The sequence below is a fragment of the Canis lupus genome, chromosome 5, assembly GCF_048164855.1.
Source record: "Canis lupus baileyi chromosome 5, mCanLup2.hap1, whole genome shotgun sequence".
NCBI lineage: Eukaryota > Metazoa > Chordata > Mammalia > Carnivora > Canidae > Canis > Canis lupus.
The window spans coordinates 47,555,070-47,574,354 of NC_132842.1; the positions used below are offsets into that span (position 1 = coordinate 47,555,070).

The 19,285-nt window shown below is 37.7% G+C and overlaps 1 protein-coding gene and 2 long non-coding RNA genes across 32 annotated transcripts in view; 1 reads left to right on the plus strand and 2 right to left on the minus strand.

Moving 5' to 3' along the window:
• The window catches only part of LOC140633667 (uncharacterized), a 120,027-nt gene extending 112,998 nt beyond the window's left edge, over positions 1-7,029 (plus strand). For both annotated transcript variants that reach the window (XR_012031253.1, XR_012031254.1), the window contains one exon: positions 6,896-7,029. This is a non-coding gene — a long non-coding RNA (uncharacterized lncRNA). The remainder of the gene's footprint in view (positions 1-6,895) is intronic.
• Positions 1-9,956, minus strand: part of LOC140633666 (uncharacterized) — a 72,981-nt gene extending 63,025 nt beyond the window's left edge. The window contains exon 1 of the long non-coding RNA XR_012031252.1: positions 9,836-9,956. This is a non-coding gene — a long non-coding RNA (uncharacterized lncRNA). The remainder of the gene's footprint in view (positions 1-9,835) is intronic.
• Positions 1-19,285, minus strand: part of PDE4D (phosphodiesterase 4D) — a 1,448,272-nt gene that overhangs the window by 1,045,367 nt on the left and 383,620 nt on the right. The window lies entirely within an intron of this gene.

A 19,285-nucleotide genomic window follows, 5' to 3' on the forward strand; every position in this document is an offset into this window, starting at 1 on the left:
GACCTGATTTTATTCTGAAGTCACTCTATCATCTGATTTTGACCACTGTTGTGGCTAAGGAAAAACCCTACAATATTCCAAATAAATTAAATAATGTGGCCACAACAAAGTAATGCTACATTGATATCTTTCACTTAAATAATTAAAAGATAAAATTAAAGCATAGTATTTCACCCCAATGCAAAGGGTCAGATTATCAAATCCCCATGGTAATACAAGATGCGGATTGAAATTCAGAACATTGCACTTAGCCATATAGTGAAATTATTGGGTATGATTGTCCTCCATCTTTTTTAAAAACATTCTAACACATGCAGTATCTTTTTTAGTTTGATTTTTTGTTCATAATGACATTTTTGTTTAAAACTATGAAAAAAGCCAATTTGGTATATATTTATTTTTCAAACTCTTTGTGATTGTTTTAATGTATGTTTTACTCCCAACCTCAGTTTTCTAAGAGCCAGGACTTCCTGAGATTATTTCGGCCCCTGGGGCTGCCCAAAAATCTTACTACATTTTCCTAGTTCATTTACTCTTTTATCCACTGATGATTATTTCACAACTCTCTTCATATTTTCAACAGTTTCTGTCCTATCCTTGTTGATAATTTGATTCTTATTTCATTGAGAAAAAAAATTATAACAAAATAGAAAATAATTTTCCTCTGTTTCTTCAATCACATTTATCAAGCCCTCTACTTACATATCTAATCCTATCCCTTTTGATCTGCTAAAAATATTTCTCCCATTATTAACCTTTGTCCTGCAGCACTAACTTCCACTTCTTCTCTGGATTATTCCTATCCACATAAAATCACACTGCAATGTTTCTCATTTAGGTCTCAAGTTCCACCTGTCTCATTTCTCTGCCCAGTTTAGAGAAAAAGCGCTCACAAGTTCTCCAACCTCATAATCTTCACTTCCTACCCCCCTACTAGTTCTTGAATCCATTCCAACTATGCTTTGTCCTCAGCACTCCACTGAAACAGTTCTCTTCAAGGTCATCCAAGCCTTTTCAATGCTGAATCCCTAAGTCAGTTCCCAACTGTCACTCAAGTAATCAGCAGCATTCAGCAATTAATCATTCCTTTCTTTTTGCAATAGTGTCTTCACTTGACTTCCAAGACTACCCTCATTCTAAGTTGTCTTTCTGCCTCACCAGCTGCTCCTCGTCAACATCCTTTTTCATAACCTCTCATAACCTGAACATCAATACATTCAAGTCACTTCTCTTATTGACCTACAATAACTCCTTAACTTTAAAATCATCAGTACCCAAATTATGTTTGTAAACCAGTTCTGAACTCCACACTTACATAACCATTTACTCAGCCTTTCCACTGATATGTCTGAATGCATATACCAAATATAACATGGAAATCTTGATCTCACTGCCTTACCATCTCAATAAATAGAAACTCTATTTGTACAATATCTCAGACCAGGATTCATACAATCAGCTCTGACTTCTGTCAACTAATATCAATCCAGCAGCAAATCTTGTCAACTCTACTATCAAAATGTATCTAGATCTTATCTGTCTTCTCATAGGCATAGCTACTACCACTCTGGTCTGAGCCATCATCATCTTCCACCTGGAATAATGCATTTGTCTTCTATATAAATTCAACTGATGCTCTGCCTTGATGTCCTTTATTGGTATTTATCATGTTCCAGTAACTACTGACTGCTAAAGAGAGCTAGTAGCAGCATCCCCAGAGAATAGTCTTATGGAAGACCTGAGGGAAGCCTTCCCCAGGAATAGCTGTGTGATTATTCCCCTCACTTCCCAAGCTAGCCAATAGCCAATGACTTACTAATACAGGGACCAGGGATACAAAAGCTAGCCCCTTTTCTTGAAGTGGGACAATTGTGTGGTATCATTCCTACTTACGGGTTTCTCTTCTGCACTAAATTCCCATCTGGTTTGGATTAGGCTAAAGCTGGCTTGGGGTGAAACCACATTTTTGCTTAGCTCCCTCCCATGCCTTATCCTGCTATTTCACTCTATGTTACTTTTGAGAACAGTCCTGTGATAAACTACTTGCACAGTAATTTCCAATTTGGGCTCTGCTTCCATGAGCCCTAATCTAAGATACCTTCTAACTGATCTTTGTATTCTCACTGCTACTTTTTATTCTCTCCCAATAAATCTCAGAGGTAGACTGAATCTTTCTTCTGTACAATACCCTCCAATAGCTTTCATCTCACTCACAATAAAAGCCAAATCCCCTATAGTAATCTATTCAGACTTACATGATTTCTCTGACTTAATCTTTTATAATTATTTTTTCTCCACTTTAGCCTGTATGTATATAGAATTTTATAGAATTTTCATAATTTAAGCTTTGTGAGGGCAGAACTATTTTCACTGCACTGATAATATTCCCAGTACCCAAAAAGTTTTGGGCACATAATGGAAATCAGTATATGTTAAATTAATTAATCATAATCATAGTTCATACCTTTAATGCTCCCCTTATTCTTACTTCTCTGTGAATGCCCAAGTCAGAAACAGAATTTTACTTAGGGCAAAGGTAAGTACAAAACATTGATTATCAAAGACCATCCTCCTAGGTAAGAAAATAAGGACCATGCTTGCCATTTTGAGCTAAAACCTGCCCTTTAATATCTCAAAGATCCTAGCCTGAGAGAAGCAACAGTTTGAAAAGGAGAAATAATTAGAGGCATGGTTCTTTGGAGTCAAAGAGGTCTTTGATTATGATTTCATTTCCATCAGGTTCAGAAGATTAGGTGCCCAAGTTAATAAGGCATCAAGCACAGCCTAAATTATAATATATATTCAATATTTGACTCAAACAGTGAATTTCATCTGTCAGATCATATAAACACCCTAGAGTTTTCTATTAAAAGTTTATGACTTATTATCCCAAATTCAGTTATCCTTGAAAAACACAAACCCAATTTAAGTCTCAGATCAGTAATACAAGTCACAGATGCCAAAACAACACTCTAAATGCCAAACAGAAAAGATTTACTACTATTCTGTAATACTCTTCTTAGTATTCAAAGGAAGCACTAAAAATTATATAGAATTTGTATTGCACAAATATTTTGCCTGAGTATTTATTATTCCTTCTACAAATATCTATTCCCTTAGAAATAGATGGTTAAAGAAATGAAATGGGAATAAACTAACTTGATTTCCTCTATGCAGCCTTAAATTACCAGTGAAAGTCCTCTGCATGGCATCTTCATGTGTCTGCCTGAAACAAAATAGCACACTTGTATTTTTTAGCCAATTGGATTGGCCAACAAGGCAATTTTGTGAAATATGCCATTACAATGAATGTATCTAAATGCTAGCCATCAACATCCAATTCAATTAAATAATATTTATTTTAGACTTACTCTGTGCCAGGTGGTAGGGTAGGGTTTAGGATTCGAAAAGGAGTGGTTATCGAAAAAGAGATAATAGATGCAGATATTGTTCTAAGCAGTGCTAGTTTAACAAGGAATAGACCATCTCCAGTAAATAAGAGATATTAACCAGTTAATAACACACTTATGATTAAAAAACACTAAATAAGTACAGTGAAGGAAATATATAGGGTATATAGGGTATCTAGAAGTTCAGGGAAAGCTTCACAATGAAGGTGATTCTAAGAAGGTGATTCTAAGATGCGGAAGAGTTCACTAGGTAAAATGTCAAGTGTTCCTGGGAGAGAGGATGTCATGAGCAAAGGCCCTGAGGCATTGACTGGAAAGTCGATGTAGATGGAACTTAGAAAGTAAGGCAGAGACTGCTTCAGAACAAGGCAGAGAAGATGCTGGAGACAGAGCGTGATTCTGATTATATAGGACCTGGAAGACTACACTGAGGAGATGTTAATGGTGTTAAGAACAATAGGAAATGATTCACAGATGTTAAGTCAAGGCTGTGTGGCCAGTGATAAGGTTAGATTTGTGTTTTGAAAAGATGACTCTGACCAAAATGTGGACAACAGGCTGGATAGGGGACAAGAGCAGAATGCCAAGGAATGGATAGAGGCTGCTATTAACTGTGTTCAGAAGAGAGGTTGTTATGTCAGCTTAGATAAGCTGGCCCTAGTAAAGAGGAATGATGAATTCATCAAATGAGAAAGATGAATCCAACAAATAACTAGAAGGTAAAATGGACAGATCTTAGTGATAGAAGGCAGATAAGCAATTAAGGGGAGGGGATGAAGTTAGAGAATTGGATGAATGCTGTCATTCATAGCTCTAAGGGGAAGAGGACACAAGTAAGGCATGGTGAAGCTGACAGTGAGAAGAGACCATGAACTTTTTGGATATGAAGTAGGATTCAAATAGGAAATCATAAGAGCAGTAGGATATACAGGTCTGAGCCCTAAAGAGTAAATATGAGCTAACTATATAAACTAGTTCATCTTTGGCATATAAACAATGATTAAAGTCAAAAGCATGTAAGGGGATGCCTGGGTGGCTCAGTGGTTGAGCATCTGCCTCTGGCTCAGGGCGTGGTGCTGGACTCCTGAAATCAAGTCTGGGCCCACAGTATGTGATCTTGCGATGCCAACCTGTTACTTTATTATTATTTTTTAATCAAAAGGACAGTACCTTTCTCTAACCAGCTCTCTCCCAGCCCCCTCACCCCATGTTTGAATGATGTTTTATCCTTTGGAACGAGCAAGGCTATGATGCAGCAACTATTGTCTGTGTCTCCTGTGTGTCTGTTCTTGTCACAAATGTATTTGGGGACATTGGATGCATTCATTTTCTTTTTCTTTTCTTTTTTTTAATTTTTTAATTTATTTATGATAGTCACAGAGAGAGAGAGAGAGAGGCAGAGACACAGGCAGAGGGAGAAGCAGGCTCCATGCACTGGGAGCCCGATGTGGGATTCGATCCTGGGTCTCCAGGATCGCGCCCTGGGCCAAAGGCAGGCACCAAACCGCTGTGCCACCCAGGGATCCTGCATTCATTTTCTGTAATAAAGTTTGTTAATCAGTCTTCCCAAAAAGTAAAAAAAAAAAAAAAAAAAAAAAAAAAAAAAAGCAGGGAGCCTGCTTCTCCCTCTTCCTGTCTCTTCTCTCTGTATCTCTCGTGAATAAATAAATAAAATCTTTTAAAACAAACAAAAGCATGTAAGGTATAAAGGTTGGGAAAAAAAGAGGATCTAGAACCAAGCTTAAAGAACCTCCAACACTTGATGGCCAAGTACAAGTTAAAAGAGAGATAGAGAAAGAGAGTCAGAAATGAAAGAAGAAAACCCAATAAGTAGTTATATAAATGACACCAAGAAAGAGGAGGTGTGAGAACACAAAGGGAGGGACTACATCCAAGTACTGACACTGTGAAAGGCTTCACTTACTACCTCGAAAAGATCTGAAATAATACAATTTAAGGTTCTGAGATTGGGCCAACTTGTCCAAAACTATAACCCTGTGTCAATAAAGACGACTCCAGGATAGATCAATGAAAAAGTCTACTGAATAATATCATCCAAAAGAAACAGGCACATATTTTTTTTTAAGATTTTATTTATTCATGAAAGACAGAGAGAGAGAGAGAGAGAGAAACAGGCAGAGGGAGAAGCAGGCTCCATGCCGGGAGCCCGATATGGGACTCGATCCCGGGACTCCAGGATCACACCCTGAGCTGAAGGCAGGCGCTCAACTGCTGAGCCACCCAGGTGTCCCAACAGGCACATGTTGTAAGTATTATGTGGATGTAACACATTTTTAAAAGATTATAGAAAGAAATTAATTTGAATATGGCACAGTGTCACTTGATCAAAGAGTGGCAGGGAGTCAGCAAAATCCTTTCTCTCTCTCCTGGGATCACATCTAGCCCACATTTCCCATGCATGAACATATGAATGTAAGAGGAGCTGAAACAATCTATTCCATATCTGGGCCTGCTTAGAGAAAACTTCTCTGGTTTCTCCATTCACCTGGTGAAAGAAGTATGAAGCTTGAGAGGACAATGATGCCACATTTTCATAGGAAGAAATGCCGATGTTTCAATGACGAGGTGGCAGGCAATCCATCAACCAGAAATATGAGCTAACTTTACATAGATGAGTTTTACACTTCACTTGTTGAAGCTATTGGGATTTGGGGAGTTGTCTCTTGGAGTAGTCAGTATTATTTATTCTGATACACTAAGGCTGGTTACTTTAGAAGCAATTCAGGCAACATTTATCTCTCAACCCACAATTACATTCTAACCCTTGTTGAGTCACTAGTAAATTGTATTTCAAAGACAAGGAATAGAAGACTCAAAGCTAAATGGTAGTTAATTTACTACAAAGCATATCCTTATATTTGGGTCAAAATAATGTAAAGTTTTTTTGTTTCTGACAAACAGTATACTTATTTGAAGTAAATTCAAACTAAACAACACTCTTACCAGAAGAGGAAAACAATGTTCCATTTCATTCCTTTGGCTGGCAGTTACTTTCTCCATCAAAACTGTGTTAAAGTGGCTTAAACAGTAATTAAGCAGAATGTAGTTATCTCAAATTGAAAAAGAAAACTCTAGATTTTTATAACATGTATTCTTTGCTTAGAAAGACACAAAAATTCATTTAAAATATGTGTTTATGTAATCCTATGCAAAATATGCAAATGCTCATATGACAGCTTGGCAAAGATGCTGGGAATCTTTAGAGAAAACCTAATGGATACTGCATATGCTTAATGAAGACTTCTTTTTTAAGCCTTTGGAGAGGGGGGAAAAAAGACCAGTAATGGTACAGTGATGGGATCTAAAAAGTTCTACAGGAAGGAAGAAATGTTAACTGCAGGAAGGAAAGCACTGCTAACACGATTGAGATGTTTTCTGGGTTCTCAGTATTTTTCAGGCTAAATATAAGTATGTGATCAGTAATTCTGCTATGGTAATTTGATTTTTATCTCTCTTTTTTCTAGGATCAGCTACATCATTTACAGAGCCCATGTTAATGTGGGGCCCCATGTGAATCCACAGGTTGGTTGAAGAACTGTGAAACTGAACTTGCCCTTATATCTCACTCTGAAAAATAAAGTTAAAATAACAAACCCAGAGTCAAGATTTTTCTTTTTCTTTTAAGAGCCAAGATTTTTCAAGTGTGATGAATAAAACATATTTCATGGTGGTTGTTAAGAGTTTTGTATTAACTATGGCCATTAATCAGGGTTGCCCCATAAAGATTCCAATATTGTATAAAATCTTTGGTCTCCTGCTTTTCTTTTTATTGTGTCATGTAGATAACAAAAACATGACCAGAAAAAAAACCTCTAAGACAAAACAATGCAATATCCTTCTTTGCCCTACGCTTAACAGCATATAACAAGATAATGTGTACTGCTGATTGAAACGGCTTCCTATTGAGAGATCACCAAATATTGGCAGACTTACAGCAGAATAATACCCTGGTGAAAACAAAGTTAGTATGATTTCCAAAGAAAGTTCTGTGGTTGCAGAGATAAACCCTGGGACAATATGAAAGAGAAAACACAAATGTGTGAATATGGAGAGGTGAGATCACTGAAAGTCATCTTGGGGGCTGCCTAAAACAAAACATTTCTTTAGATGCCCATTTCCTGTGATGCTGATAACGGGGGAGACTAAGCATGAGTGATAGCAAGAGTTATATGAAAAATCTCTATACCTCCCACTCAATTATGATAAGAAAACGTTCTAAAAGAATAGAGTCTAATTTTCCATATATTTTGTAGATTTTTGCTGCTTATTTACTTATATACTATCCTATTCCAGAAAGAATTTACACAACCTGATGAATTTTATACTAATTGAGACAATTCCTTCCCGCATTACAAATGGTAAATTTAACTATAATTATTTTCAGTAGAAAAAAATAGAATTTAGTACATTATACTCAATTACCTGGTATGTTTAAGTAAGAATTTTTTTAAAAAAACCCCACAAATCAGACAATTATACTCATTTATTCATGTTTTAGGCATATATTTGGAGTTCACAATATGCCAGAGATGCTTGCTGGTGAAATAATGGTGATGAGGACATGGTTTTTTAAAAGTGATACAGTTGAATTTCTAATATAAATAATATCAGTATACCAAAGGCACAAAGTTTAGTACTGGATAGTTCACTTTTCACTATGTTTAAAATATTATTCAAGTAATTTGAGCAGACACATAAATTGCTCCTAATCCAGTGCCTGAAAACTGGTAAGCACTCAAAAGATGTTAGCTAATATGAATTAGCGTTATGCTACAAGATTCTCAGTTCTCTTTGTTACGCAGTTGCTAAATGAATATTTCCACTGACAAGTAGATCACCACTTCATGAGAAAGTCCCTTCTGTTACTCTATGACAACTCAGTTATAAAATGTTTCTTAATGAGCTTCCATCTGACTGCTTGCAACTCTATGTTCTACCATTTAAAGCAGTGCTCTTTAACCTGGGGTCCACAAAGAATTCAGAAAGTCTATAAATATGGATGAAAATCATTACATCTATATTTTTACTAACTTCTAAAAGAAAAGTAGCATGTACTTCAATTATGAATACAGTCAATAACCCATAATTGTGTAATTTTGTCACTAATGGAAATCACAAATATTTTCTCATCTCATTAGACATGTTGTAAACATTCCAAAATAACATAGACATACTAGATCTTATTAGTTATTTAATAAATATGCACACATACCACTATACCAAAACTGTGTTTAATATTCTGATAATTTATATCAGTATAATTGTTTTCCTTTTTAATCCTATAATTTTCCTTTATACTTAAAGACATTATATTGAGAAAGCATTCATAGGCTTACCCAGTCTGCCAGATGAATCTAGGTCATACACACATACACACAAAAGGATAGTAAACTCTACAACGAGCTAGAATAATTCTACTCCCTTTCTCATTGAAAAAACCCTCAACTATTGAAAGGTAAATATCTGATTTTCGGAGGCCTTGATTTTCAGATGTCTCTTCTAAACATTTCTAATTGAGCATGCCTCCAGGCATGGCCTATGGAATACTAGTCGGCAAAATTATCTATGTAAAAGAAAATATCCTTTGCTCAAAAACAGTGGAGGGGTGGGGAGTAAGGATGAGCAGTGGGGAAGCATCAAATACCAAAAGCAGTAGGAGGAAGAAGAAAGACAATAAGTACATAGAAGAAGAAGCAAAATGAAAATGTTTTTTATGGAACAGAACACTTCTGCATCTGAGGGAAGGAGTGAAGGAGCCATTTGAGAAGGCAAGAATCGAAATAGTGGTGGAAGTGGTGATGACAGGATCATAGTCTTGGAAGAAGGGTCAAGGGATAGAGGTAGAATGGAAGTACAGTAGTTTGAGATGAATATAAATCATTCTGGGACACCAGGCTAGGACATTTCCTCCAGGCCTCCCTGTATCCTCCTCTCGCCTTGGACAGCCTAAGGTATACTCACACATTAAAGACTCTGAGAAGTAATTCCAGAAAGATACCTTTTGAATTTGTCAAACAACCCATCCTTTCCAAGCTTCTTTAACTCTACACCTTCCCTCCTCATAACACATTAACATTCTAAGAACTATTCTACAGATTACACTCTGGAAAAGTGCTCAAACCTAGCAAGGAACAAGACATTCTAGAGGTGGTCTGACTATTGTTAGGACACAACGAATGACTGCTAACTTCCTTGTCTGAGCAACAATATTTCAGTTAAAGTTGATTCTTTTTCAAGAACAGAAAGATTCCATTTAGAAGATTTTGGACAAATCTATCACACTGTCAGTTGATACAGAACTTCTAATTAACTACTTTTTTTTCATAAGAACTACCTAATAAGATCTTTCTCACCCTGTACTTCAGCTATTATTTTTCTTTTATGAAGCCTGAATCAGGACTTACATTTAATTTCTTTTAGACATGGCCTTGTTACTTCTTGCCCATCAAGTTATTTTGTTGTCAAAATTAAGAACTGTCACCTAGGAGATCCCTGGGTGGCTCAGTGGTTTAGCTAGCCCTTCAGCCCAGGGCGTGGTCCTGGAATCTTGGGATGGAATCCTGCATCAGGCTCCCAGCATGGAGCCTGCTTCTCCCTCTGCTTGTGTCTCTGTCTCTGTCTCTCTCTCTCATTCTGTGTGTGTTTCTCATGAATAAATAAAATCTTAAAAAAAAAAAAAAACTGTTACCCAGTCCTTTGAATTTGAAATATCCACAAAGTTGATTAGCACTGATCTTTGTCATAAGTCATACCGCTCTTTAAAATGTTGAGCAGGAAAAAAAAAAAAAATGTTGAGCAGGACGTAGCCAAGGAACAATGTGTGACACATCAGGAACTAGTCAATGTGTGGAGCTATGTTTCTTCAATCCATCTCATATCTACATAATTTTATTGAACTAGTCCAAAATTTTCCACCACTCTTGACTGCTGGTAGCCCTGCAATTCCATATCTATATTCTCCATGATGTTTATTTTTCTCTTTTTTGGAACCTGGAAATGTCTGCAGTTATTCTAAAGAATCATTTTCCTCCTTATAACACTCAGGGAGAGTGATACACAGATAAGTTTCAATCATTGGTCATATTGGTCTTTGAACTAAATGCTTTCTGACTGAACTTAAGTGTGTGTGTATATCCTCTGTAGCCTAGATTTCTAGGCATTTCTTTCTTTTTTTAAAAAAGACTTTATTTTTAAGTAATATCTACCCCCAAACCCACAACCTTGAGATCAAGAGTTATACGTTTGGGGCACCTGGATGGCTCAGGTCATGACCCCAGAGTACTGGGATCAAGTCCCACATCAGGCACCCTGCTCACTGGGGAGTCTGCTTCTCCCTCCCTCTTTCTTGTGCTCTCTCTCCCAAATAAATAAATAAAATCTTTAAAAATAAAAGTTACACATTCCACTGACCAAGCCAGCCAGGCGCCCCTAGGCATTTCTGAAATGTCTATGAATGGGAGCCAACCTTTACTAAACCATGCTATGTGCTCTCTGTAGCCAAGATTGAAACCACAACAATTAATATTAGTATAAATGGTAAGAAAAATGGACTAGTATATAAGTACTATAAGTAGCTGCTTCCAATTACTAGTCATCATCGTAATGTTGGCATCTACATTCAAACTGTTGTTTTTAATGGATCTAATAAAACTGTGTTGAGGATAGTGAAATTGTGCCATCAAGGACTTTTAAAGCTGAAAGCAGCATTATATTTTAACTCAGTAATTCCACTTCTGGAAATTAGCAATCTCTCCATCTTAGTACATCTCTGCTCACTGAAGTATTTGCAATGAGATCTTGGGAGCTCTGACAGTTCTAGGATCAATATATTTATCCCTGAAGGTAGAAGTTTAAAACTCCAAAATGATGAAGCTGCTGTTACACACTGCTGTAGCTGCATCATGAGATTTGGCTCCTTGTGTACGAAATACAATTCAGCACTAAGTCAAAGGGTTTCCCAAATAGACTGATTCACTCAAGATAATTGAAGCTTAGGTTTATTACATGAAGGATTAGTCACAAAATGGCAGGGCTACAGCCATCAGGTTTTTTCCAAGGATATGAAAAGAAACAAGAAACCAATGATTAAGGGCAATTTGTAACTCTTTTAATGCACACATTCCAAGTTCTTAATAGGAGGCATTATACATTATCATACATACTAGTTTCAGTGAAAATCCCTTAAATAGCAAGACTATTCTTAAAGGATATAATGTGCTAAGGTAAGGTTAAACCTATTCAAGGGCCACTGCCATTGACATCTAAAAATTGCTGGGCCAGACTCACTGTGCTAAAAAAGATGCATAATGTCACAGAATACAAAAGACCATAAAACAATAAATCAATATAATAGATGCACATTCAAGTACGTGGGCAATTGAAGGAAGAGAAAGGAAAAATAGGTTATTTATTAGAAATCTATATAGTGTTTGGGTTCAACTATGTCAGCTTTTCTCAAACTGCAAGATGTTGAGTGTCCCAAGAAAAAAATGTTCAGTAACATTGTTTCCTGTAAAAGATATTTAAGGTCCTTAAGCAGACATGTATAATTATTATTATCATGCAAGAATCTGCATTCTAAAAAGTGAAAGAAACCCAGGAAATTACAGAAATAATCAACACATGAGGTAAAACTTAAATATCAATGCTTCAGTAGTATTTACCCACTAATTGTACTGATACCATTGCCTCTTAATAGCCATTGCTCTTTGCTATGGAGCCTGTCTTATTTCAACTACTTTTGTCTTTTTAAATTTTTCTAATAATAATAATAATGACTTATTTATTGAATTTGTATAATTTTGGTCCTATAATTGAGTTACAATATGAATTTATCATTTCTTGAAGCAATTCATTTGTCATAGACCATTTTTTTGTCCTCTTTAGTCCAAATGAAGATTATATCCCATGAGCTATTGCTGGTATTCTATGCATACAGAATCACGTAAAAAAAAATTCCATAGTCAAATAAGTTTGGGAAATGAGTATTCTGAACAAAGCCTCAAGTAATTTCTATCATTACATGGTATATTCCAGAATGGAGACAGAATCACTGATCATAAAATTGTCATGCTGGAAGGGACTCCTCACTTTATTTGATTCTGAGAGGTTAGGTGACTGGATTCAGTTTATTCTTAAGTTGGATGAAGATTGCTTCTAATTACCAACTCTTTGGTCTTCTCTCTGATAACACAGGAAAGAAAAGAAAAGAAAGAAGAAAAGAAAAGAAAAGAAAAGAAAAGAAAAGAAAAGAAAAGAAAAGAAAAGAAAAGAAAGGAAGGGAAGAGGGAGGAGGGAGTGAATAGAAGGAGGGAAGGAAGGAATAAATATGATAATATGATTGTGGCCAGTAAGAATAGAAGAGGTGACCTAGTACAAATATTGCAGAATTGAAATATTAAATTAAATGTGTTTGTTATGCATCCAAAGTATTTAAGGTATCATAAAACTCCATAAATAATCAATTATGTACAAAAGACATTAAGGACTACAAAATACATCCTAGAGGTCAAATGTAGATCCTCATAAAGAATGGCATCATGGGGACTCAACACAGATTAATGACTCATCTTGAGCAAAAAAGTACATTAAGTCTGAACTTTCAGAATGGTTTAAAAATTGGTTAACTTGGGCAGCCCGGGTGGCTCAGTGGTTTAGCGCTGCCTTCAGCCCAGGGTGTGATCCTAGAGACCCGGAATTGAGTCCCACGTCAGGCTCCCTGCATGGAGCCTGCTTCTCCCTCTGCCTGTGTCTCTGCCTCTCTCTCTCTCTCTCTCTCTCTCTCTCTCTCTCTGTGTGTGTGTGTGTGTCTCTCATGAATAAATAAAAAATCTTTAAAAACAGGTTAACTTCCTTAGAGGACTGTTTGGCTGTAACAAACAAAACCCACTCATGCTAGCTTATGCTGAAAGGAGGAATTTATTAAAAAGTTACAGGATTGAGCACCTCACTGGCTCAGTTGGTTAGGTGTCTGCCTTCAGCTCAGGTTGTGATCCCAGACTTCTGGGATGGAGTCCCACATTGGGCTCCCTGCTCCACAGAGAGTCTGCTTCTCCCTCTGTCTCTGCCTCCCTCTTTCTCTGTCTCTCATGAATAAATTAATAAATAAAATCTTAAAAAAGAGTTATAGGATTATTGTCTAGAAATGAAAACTAAGAAAGCAGTCAAGTTTCCTGTGGGATTAGAACTCAACTGGAAAGCTGTCAGAAATCCAGGCAGCTATATCTCTGTCTCTTTTTTTTTTTGCCCTGGAGTTTATAGTCTCTCATGTGTGTGTCCCAGGCATATCAATTTCACTCTCTTCTTTCTCTGAGAATTGGCCCTTCCATGTTGAGTCCCAGGAAACAGAGAACAGAATCCATGTCTCCCAAATCCAAATTCCTCAGGGACAGAACCTGTTCTTTCATCTTGGGTGATGGGTGGAGGCAAGCAATGTAGTGGCAGGATTTGCTGTGCCCTCAACAGCAACTATGGAAGTAGACCCTCTGAACCAATATCATTGGGAGAATCCTACAGGTGCAGAAAATAACCATTCTGCATCTAGCAGAGAACATCCTTGGGAAGAGAGGAACTTCTGGCCACAGGAAAACAAGAATGCATGGCAAATAAAATGAAAAAGAGAGTAGGAAGAAGGAATCTGTCCTAGCTTCTTGTGAGGTCACTGACCTGTTCTGGTGCTAAGGTTAGCAGCCACGGCAGGCTTTGCTTTAGGACTTTTAGGATTCCAGAGTAAACATGAGAAGAGTACAGATAGGGTAATAACCAGTTTGCTTACTCCCTTCACACTCCAGGCCTGTGCTACCCAGTCCTAGCTCCCTCTTCAGAATTCTTTTTCACCAACTTACTGCCATGTCTATGTCTTGTCCTCCTGTGGCCCAGATCACAGTAAACAAAACAAAACAAGGATTATCAGCAATGATAGCCCCCACGCAAATACCATCTTGGAGGTAATCTAAGTAATCCTGGTGTACTCCTTCCAAATTGGAGAGGCATGGGTTTGAATCCATGCCTATTGCTCAGAAGCAGTTTCACCTAAATTAGTTATCTAACTTGATAATATTTAATATTTTTAAGAAAAAATTTTTAACTTAAATTCAATTAGCCAACATATAGTACATCATTAGTTTCAGATGTAGTAGTCAATAATTTATCAGTTGTAACATCCAGTGTTTATCACAGACACAACTGGGTTTCTGAATGATAACTCTTCTGAGCCTGATCATAATTTCTACAGCAAGTCACGAACACTGGGGCCTTTCATGTGAAACAGGTGCATGCATCCCTACATGTGCAACACATGGCTGTAAGTACTGTGTGAAAATTGAGACTTGACCAGTCACAAGACCCTGCCCACAAGGAAATGACAAAGTTACAATGGACAACAAAGCAAGTATGTAAAAGAAAGATGGAAGGAAGTCAAGGGGAAAAGAAGTAAGGAAGGAAAGAAGAGGAGGGAAGGAGGAAAAAGAGGAAAGACTAGGTAAAAATTGTCTATTTACTGTGCACTGGGCTCTTTCCATCCATGACCCATACTCTTCACAAGCCATCTTTCCAGTAGGTGCTATTGTTCTCATTTTATGAAGTAAACAGAGAAACGATTAAGGCACTTTTGGAAATATTTTAAAAGTGGTCCAGATAAAGTGCTGTAATGGAATCACAGTAGGAAAAGAGTGTTTTAGCTGCGAGGCTTAGGGTTCCGTGAATGAGATGAAGCTTGAGCCTTCTGTACTGGATAGGATTTGGGCATCGGCAAAAATACCAGCACGCAAGAGGGTCCTGAGAACAAGAGAAAACAGCCACATATGAGCAGCCCAGTCAGTTCCACAGGATCATGTACAAATGAGAGTAGTTTTTTGGATAAAGGCCGGGAGGCAGCTACTGGAGAGCTTGAATGCCTGGCTGATGTGCTGTGATATTTTTGTGGCCAGTGGAGAGCCACAAAAGGTAAGCAAAGACATGATACTCTCCAATCTCCAGGCTCAGAGCTCTGTGTAAGAAAAACCAGGGGGGCAGCGTATGACAGTCACCAAAGAAAAGGTAGTAAGAGTCTGATAGTGACCACAGAGTGGAGAAATAATGAACGTGTAAGAGGAACTTGTAGTTAGATTCAATAGATCTTGCATTTGATTAGATAAGCAGGCAAGAGGAGAAACAGCTAAAGATGTCGTGAGTCTTGAAAATAGGGGATTCTCACAGTAGCTGGGAATGAACAGGAATCAGACTCCTCATTTCTACTCTCTGAGCTTTCTGTTCAACAGGAGGCTAATTTTGAAGCTGTTTCTATACTAACAAAAATGAAGCATATTGTTTTCATAAACCTTTGTAAAATCTGCTGTATTCTCTGGCATGTTTGCAAATAATGCCACGGTCTCCAGACAGTTTATATGCAATATGCTTCACGTTACTAACAGAGACATCACTGAAATAATATTCTATAACAAATTTATGAAGTCCATTCCTTAAAAGACTATTTTTAAAATGGAAATACATTTGTTGAGAACTGTTAATAATTTGATGCTTACTTACACATGAGATGCATATATATTTTCACCCACTACCAGTTTGGGTTTATTATTCATTCTCAAGACGTTTAAAACCCTGGTTAACTCCAGCTGCACACTGGAGTTGCGTATAGAGCCTTAAGAATGCTGTTGCCTGAGTCCTACCCCCAGGTTCTGGTGTAATGCCCCTGAGAATTGAAAATTTTTTAAAGCTCTTGGAGTAGGGGCCCCTGTGGGGGGACCAGTCTGTTAAGCGTCTGACTTGATTTCAGCTCAGGTCATCAGATCAAGCACTGAGTCTTGCACTCAGTGGGGAATCAGATTTTTCTATCTCTTTGTCTCTCTCAAATAAAGATAGATTTAAAAAAAAGCTCTTGGAGTAATTCTAATGTGAAGACAGGGTTGAGAAGTACCAGATAATAAGAAAAAAAAAAGATTGCTTATGTTAGAGATAATTAAAAAGTTTCTCTTGCCATCAAGATAGACTATCAGCTACATTTATATAATTTGTACACCATGCTCCCAAATTTTCCCTAACATTAAAATAGGTATGATGCAACATTAAATAACAAAAGTTATACCAAGAAGGAGGGTTTGGTAGGCTAAGAGGTCAGGATGGGAGAATAAATAATCAAGGAGGTGAAATGTTCTGATTTCTAAACCACTTTGCTTATTCTTCTGACTCAGCGTCAACCCCAGGAATATTCCAGCAGTGAAAGCTCTCCTAGCTCCTCCCTGGATCCTCTGCAAATGTGGGGTCACTGACTAGCTGACCAAGAAATAGATTCCAAGTTCCTCTACTCAGCATCCCAATGGCAGTTGCCCTTTCCAGGGTGCAGAGGCAAGACAAGGCTTTTGGACACACAATCTCAAAGAAACTGGGAAAGAGGAGCTGGCTATTAACCCTGCTTCTTCATATTTGGAGGAATTCTGAAAGCCCTACTTATCTCCTAATCTTTCTCCCTCTTCTCATATGCTGACTAAATATTGCCAATTACCTCCCTAGGTTTATGGCATTGTCAACAGAAATCCCACATTAAATTTGCCTGATGCCTGGGAGGAGGAAAGCATTTCTAAATGCTTGGTTGTCATTTCTAAAGAGAAAAGTGCTTCCCTCTCTCTAGCAGGCAGGACTGTGAGGAGCAAGATGCAGCGACAGCCATCAGGAATTTCTAGGGAGCACCCCAGTAGATAACCTTTGGCTGCTCCAAACTGCTCCACTCTATTCCATTAACAAACCTTGTTCTAGCTCATTCTGGCCATCTTCACTGTGTTACTTTTCTTTGAAGGGTCCTCCTCCCCAATGGTAACAACTGGAATTTATCCTTTCCTCAAATCCCACTTCATATCCCCATTTACCCATCCGATCACACCAACTTAAATCAACCTTCCTTTGCTCTCTCAGCTTTGGAATTGGCTATCTTTGCCTTTTCCATTCTTCTTTACCAGACCTCAGCACCTCAAGGGACAGAATTTTGGCTGTCCAAATGTGTACACCATGTAGCACCAAATGTATACTTTCTGCATAACAGGGACTCAATACGTCTGATCAAAGAATTAATTGGATCGATTTAAATGTCATCACAGATTTCATGCACAAATAGAATTTTCTCAATCTTGGGGTGCCTGGGTGGCTTAGTCGGTTAAGTGTCTGCTTTCAGGTGAGGTCATGATCTCAGGGTCCTGGGATTGAGCCCAGCATCAGGCTCCCTGCTCAGTGGGGAGCCTGTTTCTCTCTCTCCCTCTGCCTGCTGCTCCCCTTGCTCATTCTCTCTCTCTCTCTGTCTCTCTCTCACCGTGTGTCAAATAAATAAAATCTTAAAAATTTTTGAAGTAAAAAATAAAATAGAATTTTCCCAACCTTGAAATAGCCAATAAGTCAGAGGATGGAAGTAGTAAAAGGTTTAAGAACCTCACCTGGAATGCGCATCTATAGAAGCATTAATTATTCCGCATAAATAATGGACTCGTATATGAAAGCAAACATGAATATTCTCAACAAGCTTTACCTTAGGAGGTTACAGTTGTTCTATCACGACTTCTTAATGGTAGCATATGTTCTTCCCTGAGACACGATTTCAATAAGCTTGGTTTATGCCAAGTCCTGGTAATAACTCTATATAAGTGTATCAGTGAAGTCACTGTAATTCTTAGTTTAAGGAAGCTGATATATTGTGTCAGGGTGACAAGAGGGTCATCACTCACCTCTGAGCCCTGCATGTAACACACTCAAGAATGACTTTTTTTTTTTATCTTTAGGGGCCAGCAAGCTATATGTTTATTTATGAGACCTCAATACAAATCACCCTTGCTTCCTAATTGCTGGGCAAGCTACAAGGAAGAGAATATAATTACCAAAGTCCTCTCCAGCTCTAATTTACTTAAGGACCATTTCTACATTCCTTCTACTGCAATCTATGGAGGATTAGCATATTTACAATTACTTTGCTTTTTCTTAAGAATCTTGTTTGACCCAAATCAACCTTTTCCTAGCTTTCAAATTTCACAAAATTTGGAGAGATATTTGGAGAGTTTTAGTTTCCAGACATCCTGTCCCCCTAAGTACCTAGCACAGAGCCTTTATCGCTGGTACTCAATATAGCTGGTGAAATACCAAATGAACGAATAAAGGTGTTTATGTTCTTCAGCAGGAGTACTTGAGGTCGCGATGTGAGATATTTGGCATTTGATTCAGGAAAATAGCAACATTGTGTAATTTCTGGCTAAATCTTTTTTTATCTAAAACCTATCTAAATATCATGTAAATAAGAAACCTACTTGCATTTTATTATTAGATATATTTTTGAGAGTGTCTATATTTCCACTGGTTTATAAATTACAGAGGAATTATGTTTCTTGCTGAGCACAAAACTTAGCACCTAGCAGATGTCCTATAATATGTGTGGTCAGTTAATCTACTTCTTTTTTTTTTTTTAATTTTTATTTATTTATGATAGTCACAGAGAGAGAGAGAGAGAGAGAGAGGCAGAGACACAGGCAGAGGGAGAAGCAGGCTCCATGCACCGGGAGCCTGATGTGGGATTCGATCCCGGGTCTCTAGGATCGCGCCCTGGGCCAAAGGCAGGCGCCAAACCGCTGCGCTACCCAGGGATCCCCAGTTAATCTACTTCTATATCATGCATGATTTCTTCCTTGTAGTCATAGCCTTATTCCCCTCCTCCTACTCCCCAGAAATAGTCTGCAGGAGAAAGCTGTAGTGTCCAAGTTCAGTTATAGCCATTTGTACAAACCTAATGCCTAGACCAGACCCTTAGGAAAATTGCAAAGTAGCAAAGAATGTCCTCACTGACTCTTTTCTTCACCAGTTTCCCTTCTCCAACAAGAACTCAGTGA